Raw genomic sequence first — 10,885 nt, forward strand, 5'->3', positions numbered from 1 at the left:
TTGGAAGGAAGGAGTATGGTATAAAGTTAAACATGAGGATGTGGAGTCCAAAGATTGCCACTGACTTGCTAAGTAACCTTGGTCATTTTCATCCTCCAGTTCTCTCATCTTTAATTTGACAGAATTAGGTGAGAGAGTCTCGAAGTTTTCTGCCAACTTTAAAAGATTGAAATTTACAAAATTGATGAATAAACAAATTTAATGTTTGTTGAGCATCTATTGACAGGGCAGGTTAAGCACTTCATTTAAATTTCAAAACAGAATTGTGATCAGGTTATTATTATATAGTCACTTGTGAAGACAAATAAATCAAGGCTCAGAAAAGCTGAGTAATTTGCGCAGGACCACATGACTTGAAAGTGGTAAAGCAGAGAATCAGACTTACGATCTCTTCACTGAATAATGCTGGACCAGAGCCCAGGAGAAAGTCTATTGAACTATATGAGTAGAACCAATCAGGGAAACAGAAGAGCAGAAAAACCTTAGCAAGGGACTTGGGCCATGTCTGTGGTAATTCCAGCTGACAGCTAAGACTTACTAGATTCCAAGTTGATGGCTTGAAAAAGTGAAGTCATCAGGAAAGTTCATCAGAGGTCATTTTAGGGTGGAGAAAAGGGAGAAATTAGGAATTTAGGGGAATATCTTTCAACATACGCTAAACACTGATGGCTCTAAATTGCTTTTTGTCACTCACATGTCTCTCAACTTCAATTTTATCTCTGCAGGTCTCCTGGTGGTCCCAATTTCCAACTCAATATACCCCAAACCAGTCATTTTTGTGACCAAAGTCACCTTCATTCTGGATCCTCTACTCTGGTTAAGTGATTTATGATTCACCCATACGGCTTTCATCCCCAGAAACTCCCGTTACCTATCCCTTACTTCTTAATAGTCACCTAGACCTAGGGATTTCACCTCCTAAATGACTTGAATCCTTGTTTACCTCATCACCCCAAGTCAAATTTCTATCACTTCTTGGCGGGGCTCTTTCAATAGCCTCCTAATTTATCTCCCTGTTCTCCAGGCCACTCTTCCAACCTAAATGTACGCAAGTCCATCTTCCACATTACTTTCAAGGTAAGCTTTCGAAAATGCAAGTCATTGCCATATTAAAAGCCTTTTAAAGACTCTCCAGCACTAATCGAATGCATTTCAAACTCCTTACATGGCATGTAAGACATTTCTTTTCCAGCTTCTCCTACAACCTCATCTCCAACATACCTCTTCTTGTCTACTTACCTCTAGTCCTATCATATCCATATTTTGCCCCTCTGTCTAGGTCATTTCCTGAATTATCCTTCTATGTTTTGTCTACCTACTCATTGTTTCAAGGTTCAACTCAAGTGTCTCATCCTCTATGAATCCTTTTTTGCTCCTCCCAGAGCAGCCATGTCACACATTTCCAGGATATCACGCACATTGTACCCTATGGGCTGTCATTCACAAAGAAAATCTTTAACATAATCCCGGGAGGTGTGCAATATAGCAGCACCACATGCCATCCTAAGTGATCTTGACTACTCTCCCACCATAAATATAGTCAGGTAACATTTGTCTCTTCTTTCAGACATTAATAACCTCTTTAAAAGTAAGGGGCATGCCTTCCTCATCTTTGAATTTCTAATGCCCAGCACAGTGCCCCACATATTATAAGCTCTCAGTAACTCTTTGCTGAATAACTGACTGAGTGAACAGTAGGATGAAGTCTGCCAATGTCAGCCCAGGAGAACGTGAAAGGACAAAAACCTAAACTATACATTCAAATTTAGAATCCAGAAGAAGGGACAGTTTTCTTGGGCCCCTCTGCCTATACACGCCAAAAAGAAAAATGTCAACTGACTGGAATGCCATTAGTCTGATGATATCAGTGCAAAAACATATAGGCAGTTCTTTCCAATTGTTTTTTGATATATACACAAGGTCATTTTACTCTAGGTGAAAAACCTCAGTTGGCCTGATTCCAGCCACATGGAATGGATTTTTAATTATTTATTAATTTAATATAATTAAATTTTTATTTATTTGTTTGTTTGTTTGTTTGTTTATTTATTGGTCAACTTAGAAGAAACTTGGCCAATCTAAAATATATCTGTGAAATGTAAATTGGTGTCTTAGTAGCTTTCTGGGGAAATATAGGTAAATACTTCGTTGTAACTAAAATATCCGAGTCCAGGACTGAAGGAAAATTTTATTTTACTTATATATTAAGAAATTAAGTTTTCTGTCTGACTGTTTCTTAAAGCTGAAGAGCTGAGTGCATGATTTTAGATTGCAGTAGAGTCTGAGACTCTCCAGAGTGTCCAAGGAACTAGAAATTCTAGTTGTGTTCTGGTTCAAAGTAGACCTACTGTCATAATTGCACAGTATATACACCTTTTCCTTTAGTTTAAAAACCCAGAGTAAGCTTCTCCAAGGCCTTGATTGCCAGACTTAGGACTAGAATCAGAATTCACTGAATAGCTCCACTTTGGGGTATTAACAATAAAAAGACAATTCAGATATGGCCTCTCTTCTCAAGGAACTTACTTTAAGTATTGATAAACTGTGTTCTCCACTTTATTCTGACATATCTCCACTACTACCACCTCTCCAGGATGGAGAGTGGGAATCTTCAGGAATAGCCTGAGTTCCAGCCTCATAGGTCAACGTCCATCTGAGAAATATACATCAGTCTGAGAGTTTTTGGAGTTAAGATTTTCAGGTCAGAAGCATGTCCATTAAATAAAATCTCCATTAGGGAAAATACTACGTTATATACCAGGTATGCCCCCTGCCCAGGGATTCACAGGTCAGGATTAATTCTCAGAAATCCCTACACCCCCTTATATCTTTGTGTAAAAGCTGACAATGCCAATCCAATCACAGCTGACAGATCATAATGCTGTAGCCATGTACTTGGGTCTTTGGGAGAAGTAAAAATAATTATGCTATTAAATACAAGCTAAACAAATTTATATAGATGGCCAGTAGGTTTGGGTACATGGTAGAGATCCCTCTATGTTGAAACAAAACATTGTTGCAACTTTTGAGACCCATCAGACTGCTCGTTGGACAAATTTAACCTGGTAGATATTATTACCTAAGGAGAAGTTGACAGCTTTTGGGCATATGAACTGAGATGTTGCTGAATGCAGGGAGAATCCAGGGTGGATGTAAAGATAACACTCCAAAGGGCACCATAATTTTCCAAAGAAGCAATGATGCCCTTATGTTTCCATAGGAATAATGGTGAATGCTGAATGCATCATCTATGAACAGCACACCACACTGGGAAATTCCATTTACCATTAACTCCATTTGCCTAAAAATGTCTTTCAAAAGAGCTGATCTCACACACTCTTATATTTTTCAGTCATCAGATTCTGAAAAGTGTTTAGAACTAGAAGATGAAAAGAACAGGACTTTAACTTGGATCTGGCACTAATCAGCAGGAGAATTTGAGTAAGTCATTTCAGTTCTCTGGGTTTCACATTTTCTCATCCACGGACAAAAGTTTTTGTACAGATGACTTCCAAGACTCCTCTCAGCTTTTAATTTGGTTGTTAGCTTAGTTTCTCTCCTCCACCCCCGCATTCTGTATTCATCATCCTTAAATCAATACAGACAAACAAAAAAGCTGAATCTTACTGCTCCAGGCCAGTAAAGAGCAGTATAGAAAAGTTAACAGCTTACCTATATTTAAGGTAAGCCTCTCAAGGGTAAGGACCATGTCTTAATCATCTTTTTATTCTGTACAGCCAGGACAGTGCCTCATACATTCTAGAATTCTGCCGAAGTCAGTACATGGAAGGACAATTCCTAGTGAGAACTGTAGCTGGAGAGTGTCTGCCCAGGCAAGGACTACAGTTCCCAGCCTCTCTTGCTTCTAGGTGGGGCCATGTGACTGGTTTTCCCAACTGAACATGAATTCTACTGATACATGTCCCTTCCAAGACAAGTGATGTCCATTCTCCACCCTAGTGTAGAAACTTTGTGCTGATGACAGTGTTCCGCTGTCCCTAAATGTCCACGTGTAGCAGAACACCCCATTTGTCACTTGTATCAAACTGTTCCAAAAGTGAGAAAGCAACTTCTATTGCATTAAAGCCATTGACGTTTAGGGGTTTATTTGTTATGACACTGGTTTTTACTTAATGCATACACAAAGCAAGAATTACTTAAATGCCAAACCACATTAGATTTGAAAGAGATAGGCTGAAGGAGGGAGGGAGGGAGGAAGAAAGAGAAGGAGGAAGGAGAGGGGAAAGGAGAGGGGAGGAGAGAGAAAGAAAAAGCAAGAGCTGGTTTTGTTTTGAAAAGAGTTTCATTTAGAAGATTGAAAAGGCAAGCTTGTAAGACTCAGACCATAGAATTTTTACAATAAGTCTCGAAGAGGGAAATACCTAGGGCATTATATAAGCACAATATAAACAGTTTCCTCTGCATAAAAATGGCTGAGGTTTGAACCATGAGGAATGTTTCATAGAAGAGCATTAGAACGGGATTGACGTCCCTGATCTAGCCCCATTTTACAGTCAAAATTGTGTCGGAGAAGGGCTAGATGAGAGATTAGAAATGCCAAATAGGTTAAGAAGGAATCCATAACCTCCAGTGCTATGCCTACCATCTAATTGGAACACTGGAAGATTTGGAGCACTTTGTATTATGCTCTGAGCCAACATAGTGGCCTTGGGTGTGTAGGCAAAAAGGGCTCGAGATAGGCTCATTGATTCTTCTCTGTTAAGTGTAAGGAAAGACAGCCAATATACTAAGCAGGTCAGTGGGCTGCAGAGGGCTGGGGTCAGCCTAAGAAGAAATACATGGACCCCAGGATTGGGTTTGCAGCAGAACTATGGAGGTCAACAGCAGATACAAATGCACGGCACCCGGGACCAGCCATCCCCAGCAGGTGCAGTGGCCTTCACACAAAGCTGTAGGGGACACTCCAGGAAGAGCTAGAAAAGAGGGCTCTGAAGGGACATCTCTTCTTGAGGCAGTGGTATACACAGTGGTACACACAAGGTATACCTTGATTTACCAGAGGAGAAGGAAATACAAAAAATTAGAGCATGGTCTTCAATAGACTGGATTTAAACTAAGGGTTTCACCTTAGTCTTAAGCTGAACCATCCTCAAGAGGCAATATTTTGTTCGCCCTCCCTCAGTGGAAATGAAGGTTCATGAGGAAATTTAATTCAATTATAGAAATTAAATACATTCCTACACATCTTAATTACAGTGCATACATTTTATGCCCACTGAATGTATGTAATATCCTTCCAGAGATAACAAAAACCTAGTCAAAAAGCTAAGGTTACTGCCTTATTCTGAAGTCCAGGACAAGTAAATTGGAATTTGATTTCCCTTTCATAGGGAAAATACTGTCCAGAAGTTTGAGGGTTAAGAGTCATGGTCTCTATTTTACTGACAGGGAGACTGAGGCTGAGAGAGGCTCAATAATTTGCCCCAGAAACAGAATGAATTAGTGCCGTGACTAATATTAGAACCCAGTTGGGATCCAAAGCCTGTGTTCTCCCTCCCATCCCAGATCTGTAGCCACCCCACTGACCTCCCCCTACCCCATACACAGTGAGTCCTGACCTCAGTCTTACTCCAACGTAATAGAATTAGAGGACTTTAGCCTGTGGGGCCATCACCTCCCTCGGCAAAGGAGAGCTCCTTAACACCTGTCTGTGGAGGGAGAGAACTGTCCTCCTCTCCATGCTCAGATCAGGTCCTCTCCATCAGGACCCAATGCAAATGTCCATACACTCATCACCTGAGGCCAGAAATGGGCAAATAGCCAAAACTGGTAAGGTAATTAGCTGTCCCAGTTTGCCTTGGACTAAAAGGGCAAGTGGAGTAGGTAGTTCCCGGAACACAGAACTTTCAGTTAAAACCAGGAAACTTCTAGCAAACCTGGCGAATTGGCCACTCCACTCTCTTCCCCATTATAAGGCCAGGGCAGGTGGAGGGAAGAGCTAAGACCCTTCTGTTGGGTGGAGCATAGATGGCAAGGGGCCTCTCCAGCATGGCAGGGTCTTGGAGCTCTTCTTGTAAATGTGGAGTTACATAATCAAATGAAGATGGATATGATTCAGCATCAACCACAAGTGGAAGAACATACACAAACCTAAATATAATCTACAAGTGGCTCCTCTTGATGGTATTGCACAACTAAATTAGCTCTTAAAAAAATAAAACACTCCCACTTTAAAGTACAACAGATGATCTGTACTTATGCTCCCAAACATGAAAGTTTGCTCTGGTGGCAGAAATGGCTGAAACAAACAGGACAGAATTTGGATTTAGTTCTGACAGAATTGTACTTGTTACTGTACATCACCCCATGTCCTGGGCAACTTCCAAGATTCAAGTCCTCCTCTGACTTCCTGTGTCCAATGTTTGGCTTTCACGTGAGCACGTATTCGTTAGCACACCACATACGCCTACTTCCATCACAAGGAAAAGCTTGGTCATGCATGTGGAGGGTTCATGAAAGCTTGCATCTGGAATGGCAGAAGTCTTGTATTTTAGAATGATGGATTCCTCCCAGGAGAAGCAGGCTGCATGAGGGGGACTGCAACAGTCAATAATACTGAAGTTTCAAACACCTAGAACTGGGAGTGGTCAGGGGCCTGGCTGGCTAAGTCCCAGAGTGCTGCCCGGTGGAGTTTATTTTGGAAGTCTGTTTTGAATTTACAGCTCTGCCTCTTTAGGACGGTATTTTAAGATGGTCTGCCAACCCACAACGGCTCCAAGTAGCTTTCAGTTCTGTACTCACACAGATGAGGAGCTAAACTAATTGAGAGAGTGGCCTAAATTTGTGAGTATTGCAGAGTATCACAATTGGCCTGAATTCTTGTACCTTCTGCATGTCTCTATATTAATGTCCATTTGGAAGTCACTCTTGGAACCCTTGCAAAAATTTCCGCATCCACATGTAATCAGTAAATAAAGTATCAATTCCTGCTTCTAAGTGGTAATATCCCAAGGTCCCAGGAAAAAGAATTTTAGGGGTAAACTCTTTCAGAGGCTTTTGTTAATATCAACACAGCTTAGCAAAACAATTACTGTTTTCTTTCTTTGTTCAATAATGGCACAGTGCAGTTTGTACTCAGATATCCTCCTTTAATTGAAATAATTTAGGTGTCCTCGTGTCGATCTACCCAAGGCTGTAACAGATTTGCCTTATAACCTTGAAATGTATTCAGTTTTCGTTTAGTTTTCTAGCCAAGAGCATTTCCAATTGTCGTCAGATTTCGCTAAAGAAAGTAAAGGGGAAAAGTCTCCCGACCACCCCCCTTTTGTTTGAAGCCCCTATCACACACACACAAAGAAAAGGGAGGAGGCATTTAAGGTAATGGACCGGACATCAGGTCATACCAAGGGGACTATCAGGGGATCTTCATGTCGAATGGACATTTTCCATTTAGTTTACATATTTCTTTCTCCCTTTCCTTATTTGCAGCTTTCCATCTCCTTCATGATTAATAGATATGCCAGAAAGCATCTTATTCTCTCTTTGGGAATTGTGCTTATAACAAAGAGTAATCTGTGCAAAACAGCACGTTGCTGAGAGAGGGAGGGCAAGCGAAGCTCAGGCTCACGTAAGGAAGAGCTGTGAGGCAGGCGAGCACCAGGCATGTGGGTGGCCTGCCACGCGCAGCAGTTGGGAGGGACAGAAGGCTTCAGATGGACACATCCAGCTTTGAGCTGCTGCCACACGCTCACCTGCATTGCATCGGGCTCTGTGCCTCCCAGCAGGAGTGTGCCCCGAGTCCCATCTCCAGGTCCACTCACCTGCTGACCAAACCCAAACGCAGGTTCTTCACCCAGTCCCTCTGTGTTTTTTTTTTCCTTAGGCACAATGCAAACAGGGGTTTGGGAGTGGAATATTCTTACATTGCATTGGGATCAGAGAAAGAGAGACTGAATCTGTCCATCACTGAATAGAAGCTTAGAGAGAAAAGTAAGAAGAAAAAAAAATAATATTGGACTTTCTAGAACCTTGCTCCCCAAATGTGGTTCATTGACCGGCAGCAGTTTCATCTGGGAGCTTATTAGAAATGCATAATCTCAAGCCTCCACCCAGACCTACTAGAAAAGAATATACATCTTAACAAGGTTCCTAGTGATTCACAGATACAAGACAATTTGAAAAATGCTGACCTAGGAGAGCACCTGGGAATTTTTTTTTTTAATTAAAGCTTATTGGGGTGACAATTGTTTGTAAAGTTATATAGGTTTCAGGTGTACAAATTAAGAAGTACCTGGGAATTTTAAAAAATTACCAACAGCTAGGGCCATTCTCTCTCTGTGCTTCTGGGTCAGCTGGTCTGGCTAAAGCATGAGATTCAGTATTTTTAAAAAGCCCCTCCGATGATTTGAATGGACATCTAGAGTTGAGAACCAATAGTGTACAATACTGTAGAACAATGGTTCTCCAAGTATTATCTCCAACCAGCAGCATCAGCATTGCCTGGGAACCTGTTAGAAAGGCAGATTCTTGGGCCTTACCCAGACCTACCGAATCAGAAACTCTGGGTGGGGGACAGCAGTCAATGTTTTAACAAGCTCTCCAAGTATTTATCCAGAACCACGGCTATAAAAGAATCCAAAACTTGAATAAGAGCTGCAAATGCATTCAAATCTACTAGAAATACCCACTACCTGTGATAAGAAGTCCAGACTTTTCAAGTAACAGGTTCTCCATGAATTAATCCAACATGTCATTTTAAACATATCTCACATAATTCCCTTCAATATATGCTGCTAAAATAAGTGGATTAAATTCTTGGGTCTCTTTCAGCTATAAAACTTAGTGATTCTATGTTTCCAAAACTATAACTTCTTTTTTTTTTTTTTTTTAAGATTTTATTGGGGAAGCAGACCAAGACTTTGCTGGGGAACAGTGTGTATTTCCAGCACTTTATTTGGGAACAGTGTATTTTTTCCCCAGGACCCATCAGATCCAAGTCCAGTAGCCGTTTTCAATCTAGTTGCTGGGGGCACAGCCCACCATCCCTTGCAGGAGTTGAACTGGCAATCTTGTTGAAAGCTCGTGCTCTAACCAACTGAGCCATCCAGCCACCCCTCCAGAGGCTCATTGGCAGCTTGTTGTCTTCAATCTAGTTGCGGAGGGCACAGCTCACTGACCCATGTGGGAATCGAACCGGCAACCCTATTGTTCAGAGCTTGTGTTCTAACCAACTGAGCTATTCAGCTGCCCCAAAGCTATAACTTTAGCCAAGTACATTTTCTCCCTAAATATGCGACCTAGACGCTCAACCTTCGTTGCTTGCACAGGTCTTTCTTTCTTCCCATCTTGTTGGTCAGATGCTGCTTATTCTTCAAGGCCATGTACAAATGCTACCTCATCCACTAATTGGTTCCCCTGCCAGAATGGACCTCTCTCCTCACCTTTCTCCTATCAGTTGCTCATTGCATTCACTTCATTGTTTTCTATTAGTCACTTGCCTGATGCTTTGGCTCTCAGCCATGTTTAATGTTCCTTGAAACAGAACAGTGTTTTATTCTTCTTTAACTACGCCCCGATTCTAGCACTGCCCTCTGTACATGGAAAGCAGCACATAAACACTGATTTCATTGAAGCAAATGGGTTTGAGGGCTCTGAAGAGAATTTGGACTATAAAATGAAACACGACTGGCTATTCAAATAGGGTAAGCACACGTAGAATTCCAAAGGAGCCAACAAGAGCACAGATATTATGAGTCTAATAAAGCTGACTCTGTTACAAAGATTTAGTTTCAAAATAAATCTATGTCACATCCTCAACTGAAATCCATAAAAAGAAATTATATTACATTTTACCCTAGTTTGCACATATAATCACTCAATAATTATTTTATCGGGTGAATTTTTGCATGAATATTGACAGAAAGTTTTCTAGACAAAATCTCTAGAAAACTAAAAAATGTGTTCATTTCCACCCCCATCATATATATATTAAAGATATCCTTTATTAAAATTTAATTTGGCTTAGCCCTCTGCCAGACACATTATAAATTTTATCTCATAATCTTCACAACATTCGGAGGGAGATATTTTTATTTCCCATTTGCTGGGTAACCTCAGGCTCCAAGAGGTTAAATAACTTACTCAAGGTCATCTGGCTAGATAAGAGTCAGGATAAGGACCACACTCAGACCCCACTAAATCCAGAACGATTACTCTCTCCAGTATATTAAGATACTTTATATTTCAAAGATTTCAAAAGACGTATTTATCCTATGTAACTATGTAGACTGTGTGTCTATTTCTCCTTTTTATGTTTATCATTAACCATACCCCTAAGGCATCCAAGAGAACTTCAAGGGATTGATTCCTAATGAGCCCTTTTCATGAAGAGATTAAAGTGGAGAGGAAAAAGGAAGATGACCATGAGAAAGGAGCAGAGCCCATGTCCTAAGTAGTGTAATAGAGCTGCGCCTGTATGTCTGCTAGTCCTCTAAGAATACTAACGAAAGAGGATTTAAATTACATATGGTAAAATAAAACACACACACACACACACACACACACACACACACACACACACAGCACGCACATACACAGAGGCATCAGCAACCTACTGCCATATGCCAAGGGCTGGAATGCTTCACAGTGGTCAGTTGTAGGTGCTGCCACCAGTGTGCTGAAGAAATCCGCAAAATATGTGATTTTGCCCTCTTCCCTCCCTTTATCAACAGCACCCCAGCTCATACAAAGTGCTGTCTCATTTCCTCAGGCTCCAGGATCCTTATGTTTTTGGAACATTTCCCTACAGAATCATTTCCCTTCTTCCCTCTCAGTTGTCTACATTTAAAAATAAACTCCCTTCTCCTCAATCTCCCACCTCTATATAGGACTGCCAATTTGTCATTGAGTAATAAAGTCATTTGAT

Source organism: Rhinolophus hipposideros (genome assembly GCF_964194185.1).
Source record: "Rhinolophus hipposideros genome assembly, chromosome: 4".
In the NCBI taxonomy this organism is placed as follows: Eukaryota; Metazoa; Chordata; class Mammalia; order Chiroptera; family Rhinolophidae; genus Rhinolophus; species Rhinolophus hipposideros.